The sequence below is a fragment of the Micropterus dolomieu genome, linkage group LG17 (assembly GCF_021292245.1).
Source record: "Micropterus dolomieu isolate WLL.071019.BEF.003 ecotype Adirondacks linkage group LG17, ASM2129224v1, whole genome shotgun sequence".
Classification (NCBI taxonomy): domain Eukaryota; kingdom Metazoa; phylum Chordata; class Actinopteri; order Centrarchiformes; family Centrarchidae; genus Micropterus; species Micropterus dolomieu.
In genome coordinates this window covers 7,869,775-7,876,944 of record NC_060166.1, presented here as the reverse complement: position 1 = coordinate 7,876,944, position 7,170 = coordinate 7,869,775, and the positions used below count along the sequence as shown (strand labels likewise).

At 40.1% G+C, this 7,170-nt stretch overlaps 1 protein-coding gene and 1 long non-coding RNA gene across 2 annotated transcripts in view; one reads left to right on the top strand and one right to left on the bottom strand.

Annotated features, from left to right (window-relative positions):
* LOC123985874 (alpha-2-macroglobulin-like) overlaps positions 1–7,170 on the bottom strand; it is an 83,843-nt gene that overhangs the window by 48,454 nt on the left and 28,219 nt on the right. The gene's annotated exons all lie outside the window — the stretch shown is intronic.
* LOC123985882 lies at positions 67–1,097 on the top strand. Its single transcript, XR_006828768.1, has 2 exons — positions 67–124; positions 630–1,097. It is a non-coding gene; the product is annotated as an uncharacterized LOC123985882 (long non-coding RNA).

The window sequence follows — 7,170 nt, the reverse complement described above, 5'->3', positions numbered from 1 at the left end:
GCTCCATCCCCAAACATGAGACACACATCTCATGAGAATCTCCATCCGTGATGTACCGAGGGCAAGAAAAAACACACCTTCTGTACATCTGGTTGCCGGACATGCTGGTAGACTTCTTCTTCAGGTAAGACATACTGCTTGTAGGACTGGAGCTTTCTTCAAACAACATACAGAGCGCCTGCTGAATAGAAAAAAGCTAATGATGAGTGTGTACAGGTGTGCTTTATACTCCTCCGGTTATTCCGTCACACCTTACCGTTCTAGCAACAGGCCAATAGGATTGGAGTGATTTCATTCACGTTCAGACCTGCTTCGCCTAGAGGCGTTCCCATAGTATCGTAACCGACGCAGTTCGAGTTCCCTCGAAGGGGAACCCATATTTTGTCCTGTTACCAGGAGGTCCAGTAGGCTTTTATCATCTCATGAACCATAAATGTAGCCTTTCATGAAGCCTTATGTCTTTTTATTTATTTACCTAATATAAACATGAAAATAGTTTAGTTGTGACGCAGTGCATGTCTTTTTCAAAAAATCTACAAAATATGTTTTACTTGTACAGTCTATACCCTCTATCTCAGCTCCATTACACTGTGTTTAGATGATGTATTGATGAACTGTTGTCTTTACAGATTGCTGCCATGGTGGTTTCGATGGTTCTCTACAAGCAGATTGGGAACAAGGCGTAGAGTTTTCTGTTTGGGATGAGATAACTACATTATAATTGGTGGAGAAGTTTTACTTGTAAGCAGTTTTCTATGTATAAAGTTGTTTTTGATCATTTCAGTCAAAACAGACAGACGAACTTTAATGATCTAAATTACGTTATGGGCATGTAGAGCATTAAAAGATGGAGAGCAAATGTGTTCTTAGTTTTAAAACTTTATCAGTAGAATTTATCCTGTGATTTATTTATGTTTTAGCAAAGGCTGTCTGCCAACATTATATATGCTGATGCAAATAGCTAATATGTGATGATGCACACGGCAGAAAGGATCTGCATAAGTCATGTATGTTGTCACTCGCATTCACTACAGTAATATCATACATTTATTTTTGTATTTTTGATCATATTGAAATAAAAAATATCACAATCTTCATTTGTTCTTGTACCCATTAATTCTGGTATGTTTTGGCATATTTTCATAGGCTTCCATAGGTTTTTGTTGCATGTTAATTTGATAAACATTTACTATGCAAATGCATGCTCGTTTAAATTTATCAAGATTAAAAGTAAAACTATGTCAGACGATAATGGTACATTTATCACCCACATAAAATGGATTCTAGACTGAACAAAGCATGAGCTAACAATAAAAGCACCCACATATGAGAATTTAAACTGTAGAGTAGATGATCATTCCAGAAAATGATTGAGTAAGGAATTTTCCTCCGGTGTTGTAAGGTTAATCTAGGTTAACCCAAACCCAACCCCTCCTTGTGCCTCAGCTGGAAGTAATGATGACTGTGAATTGTTTTTATCTTATTTTACCAGTAAGGTGGTGTCAATCAGAGCCTCTATTACCCCTGCGGCCTCTTACGCAGAGGTTCCTCACCAGCAACAAGAGAGTTTTAACCAGTTTTATCCCATCGACTTGTCTGAGCTTTTAAAAACAGTATCACAAATGAGAGTGTCCTCCAGCCCACTTGATGTAATTCCTACAAAATTTTTACTGAAAGTAATAGATTCTGTTGGGCCCCATTTGATCTCTGTTTTCAACAGCTCCCAATCTACTGGTTGTGTCCCTGATTATTTTAAAACGGCTTGCGTGAACCCACTTTTAAAGAAACCTGGTTTAGATCCCTCCCTCCCACATAATTTTAGACCAATACCAAAACTGCCTTTTATTGCAAAGATTCTAGAAAGAATTGTGTCCAAACAGCTGCTCACTGTACTGGAAAATAACAAATTAAAGTTTCAATCTGGTTTTAGGAAGTACCACAGCACTGAGACTGCCCTGCTTAAAGTCACCAATGACCTTTTAATGTCTGCTGATGATGGCATGTGCTCTGTCCTGATACTCTAGGACCTTAGCGCTGCTTTTGACACCATTGATCACAACATCATGTTAGACAGACTGAGGCACTGAGTGGGGATCTCTGGTACTGCCCTAGAATGGTTTTCATCCTACCTGTCAAATAGGAAGTTTTGTGTGTCTGTAAACAACTATGTCTCTTTGTTCTGTCCAGTTAAATATGGTGTGCCTCAGGGGTCGGTCTTAGGACCCATTTTGTTTTCCTTGTATCTGCTTCCCCTTGGACATATTATCCATAAACATGGTATTTCTTTTCATATATATCGTCGCTGTCCAATGAAAACCACGTATCTCCAAAAATCGTTTTTTTCAGAAACATGAAAAAACAGTTTTTCTCATTAACAAATGTTACAAAATAAACATAAACCCCAGTTATTACTCAAATTTACCACCATAAGTAAAACACTATCTTTACACGGTCATCAGTGAACTGTTTAATATTTTAAATGGACATGCGTGGATTGTTGTGAGCGAAGGTGGACATGCGTGTTTTTTAAATAACGGGCTCCAATGACTTGCAGGCGGATCCGAGCCTCGAGTCTCTGTTTACGTCCCCATCAATTGATAAACTATTGACAGTAAGCCTACCCTACAGATTTCCTTTTGATCAACAAGCACAGCAAAGAGTCTGAAAAGGACCTTAAGAGGTGCATGCACAATTGGGCAAAACCGATGATGCAGGCTACCTGCAGAGATTTGTATCCACCTCTTTCTCAGCATAAATGAGTGTTACCAGCAGCGAGGTGCATGCAATTCTCAGAAGGCATGCATAATTCGGCACAACATCGACATTGACGTGTGTACATTTTTCACCTCAGGTAAATCACTTAGCTTGTTGTAATCCTTGGCTGAAAACTGAACGTTTTTAATCCAACGCTATCGTTCCAAACACCTATCATAATTTCTGTTTCCCCCAAATAATACACTGGACAAGTTGCCACAAAAACTTAAATTTCAGCCTAACCGCATCCGGAGGCTATTAAGATACTTTGTTTAAATTAACAGCTGCAGCGCTTTCCTCTAAAAGGGACACATGTAGCTCTGTTTTATAAACGTTACCTGCATCCTACCTCGCTAGTTAAAGCTTCAGACGCTACCTGAGCTAAATAATAAGATGCCGGTTTTAAAAATAATGCTAATCATCATCAATATGCTATCTTAATATCGTGAACGACAATAGTGGACAATGACCAAATAAAATCAAATTGGTTTAATCAACAAAGGTTGAAATTCTTTGTATTCATGTAAATAAAAACACATTCAAAATGTCAAGCCACAAAATACATCACAAAATACATTAAATATTATAATTATGAACAGTTAGGAAAGATAGTCAAGCTATTTGTTAGAGACAATTGACTCTTAAATACTACTACTTAATAATTTATTTAATACTTGGAACAACTACGAATTATATTAATATCATTAAAACCTGTAAAGCCATCACAAAGTCAGATAAAATTTAATTACACTCAATTTAATAAACAATCATGGTATGTTGGGTCTCCAGCTTTTTTCCCTGGTCGGATGGACTTGCAGATGGTCACTTGGCTGAAGTCTGTGAAGAAACTGTGGTCCACGTACCTCACATGGTATGGCCTGGGATTGGAGCGAGCTCCCCGGAAAACTGCAGCATACTCAGCCGGAACACAGATCTCTCTATCTGTTAGTTTTCTCTCTATCACACTGTGCACAGAATCACACTCCATTTGTGTGTGACCTCGTTCGAGATACTTCTGCGTCACTATATTCTGTTTTTCAGTCACAAACTTGAGGAGGGCGTTGCTCAGGAGCAGATTTCGGTTCTGGTAGCCGCATCCATCACTCCACAGGATGTATTCTTCGTACGAGGGGTTTGCTTCAAGAAAGTGCACGATGCATGAAGCAAACTCGTTAGCAAAGAGACCAGCTTCACCTTCATGCCACAGGTAATTTGTTGCATCATGTGATGACATGTCAAAGATGGTGAAGTTATGAACACTGATATTAGTCTTGTAATAGAGGGCGGAGGCTTGCAGCTTGGGGCAGAGCAGGAGCCACTGTAGATCCATGCATGCCACCAAGGTCTTCCCACCAGCCTCATCTTTGTCCTTCTGCTTCATGGCTCGTGCTGTGTCTTTTTTAAGGCAGTGCTCCTCCCATGTGGCAGCTTCAATGTTTCCAGCCTTGAATGAACAGCATGTATCACACTGGGGTTTCTTTGGGTGAAAAAAAGAAAGATTTAAGTCATTGAAAATGTTGGTGAAAACTTGCCTCGACAGAGACTGGATTCCATTTTCGGCACAAGAGCGCTTATACTTAGTGTGGAGATGACTGAGAGACTTGAACACTGGCTCTAGGTACATCTTTGATGAAAAGGACCTACAGTAGTGTGATGGAACCTTTGGAAGATCTACAAGGAAGGTCTTAAGGAAGTCGCGCTCTTCTGACCTCACTCTCGCTCTCTCAGTCTTTTCAGGACTCTCTCCTCTTCTTCCTACCCATTTCAGACAACACCACTGCTTTATGCCTAGTGTAGACAGGAACATGCGTTGGCACACTCTGATTCATCTTCCATCCACTACAAGGTGACAAGAAATGGATGCCGACCTCCTGGATTCATCTGCTCCTGTGCGCCACCGCTGTACACTGCTGACGTCAAGTAAAGACTTAACAAAAATTTTCCTCTCTTTCCAGTCTAATATCCCCCAGAAATACCTAAAGATCTCCTCCCTCTTTGACTCCTCGACTTCATTGCAGTGCAGTTTAGTGGACTTTTGGCAGGCAGCAGACTGGCATGGCATCCCTATTTTTTTTGCCTCCTTCAACCCAGGCTCTTGATTCTTCCTCCCAAGATAGGACTGGCCCCTCATTCTCCTTCTTTTCTGAATATTCACGTTCCAGGTCTCTGGATTTCCTTTCTTCCTTGACCTTCTTGGACGAGCCCCACCAGCTGAAGAATCCTCCTCAACTCCCTCTCCTTTTGATTAAAAGAAAAGAAAAGAAAAATTCTGTAAATGTCCTCAATGTGTTGTAGTGGTGTATGTCTGCGTGAGACAGTGTGACAGTGTGTGCAGCTGACCACAAACCGTAACAAGCCAACTAGGAAAACATCCAGCATTCACTTCAACAAACACTACTGCATTAAATACATCACACACACACTTATGTGTGCATCAGAGTGTGTCTGTTAATGTATCTACCTTCATTTTCAAATCCATCTGGCACGATAGCAGCGGGAGACTCAATCTGGTCACACTCAAGGAAATCTGAAAAAGATAGAGAGGAACACATAAAGTACACTGAATACAATACTGACATAATTCAATGTTGCTGACTTTGCATTCTTTGCTCTGGCTGTCTTAATCCTAGTTTTCCACAAACCTTCTTCCTCACTGCTGACCCTGGCTGCTGCCTCTACTGCCCTATCGTATTTAACATTGACCAATACGCAAAGCTTTTCTAATGAAAACGACATGTCTATCCTGAAAAAGTGGAAGAGTGCACACAACAGACAACATCATTTAAGGTACTCTGCATGAGAAAGAAAAAGATGTTGACGAATACATCTCAGTCACTAATGAAATGTACAACAACGCTGCCATGATAAAAAGAAAGCTTTGAGCTGGCATCGCTCGATTTGAGAATGACACGATGTAATTAAGTTAATAAGTCTGCCCTAGTAACTTACTTATCCACGGTATAAAACGTGTTTACAAACAAGGCAAACAATTTGATATATCGGTGATTTTATATCAGATTATTTTATATAAGATACTAACTAATGTTCACTATCTGATCGTAATACAAATCAAGACTTATTACCCAGCTAACATTAGCTAGCTGTCGAAAGTCACACTTTAGCTGTCAACATCGAGATGTTAAAGAACAAAATGTCGTTAGCTAATCTACACAGATGCCAGTCGAAAAAGACTGTGAACATGTACAAACTTGTCAAATAATTATCTTATGGTGATACTTTACCTTGGTGACGTTATCTTCCTCACAGAAACTTACGAGTGCACTCTGCTTCTAACTTTCACAGACGCGATCTCAAACAAAGGGAGGGAGGGGCATCCAGCCTGCAGCTGGAGATACGCTGTTTGATGGACACTTTTCACATCCAATGGAGATACTTGTTCAATACATAACGTCATAAAACCTCTATTAATTGGTCAATTCGATTACGAACGCTGACAGCATACAGAGGAGAATTTGCTTGTTCCAAATATAGAAAAAAGACAAAATCATCAAAAGTCGATATACGTGGTTTTCATCGGACAGCGACAATATGCTGATGACACACAAATGTACTTGCCTGTCAGATCCACAGACCCTGGAATGCTGAGTTCACTTAACAACTGCCTTTGTGAAGTTAAAAAATGGATGTCAAATAATTTCCTCCAGCTGAACTCAGACAAAACAGAAATCCTGGTCATCGGGTCTCAGCAGATGGCAAAACAAATACTGCCATCTGCTGGTTCCCTAGTAAATCACATAAAGCCTGTTGCAAAGAACCTTGGTGTCTGGTTTGATAGTAATTTAAATTTCGAGCAGCACACCACGAAGCTTGTTCAATCATGTTTTTATCAACTTAGAAGTATAGCAAAAATTTGATCTGTTAACTTTTAAAGACAACGAGACCATTTTACATGCCTTCATCTCATCACGCCTGGATTATTGCAACAGCCTTTTCACCAAAAATCTACTGATCGACTCCAGACTGTCCAGAACTCAGCTGCCAGGCTTTTAACCAGAACAAAGAAATATGACCATATCACCCCTATTTTAGCTTCATTACACTGGCTCCCAGTGTGTTTTAGAATTGACTTTAAAATTTTATTGATCACTTTGTGACGACCCCTGTAGGGCTGTCTTGTATAACTCTCTGTGCTTCTTATTAGGTAATCGTGAACACCTGAGGGCCCCAGGGTGTGCAGATTATTTAAGCCGGCACTAGTGCAGTTTCGGTGCACGCTCTTCCCCCTCACTCTTCTCTTTTCTTCGTCGGCAGAGGCGCCCCCCGTCAAGGATGTGCCGTCGGTTATTTTGAGTTTTTGTTGTTTTATTTCTACATTTCAACACCTTCACCTACACTATATGTTCACTCACCCACACCTAACACTACTGACTGGACTGATTTTCACATGACATATTT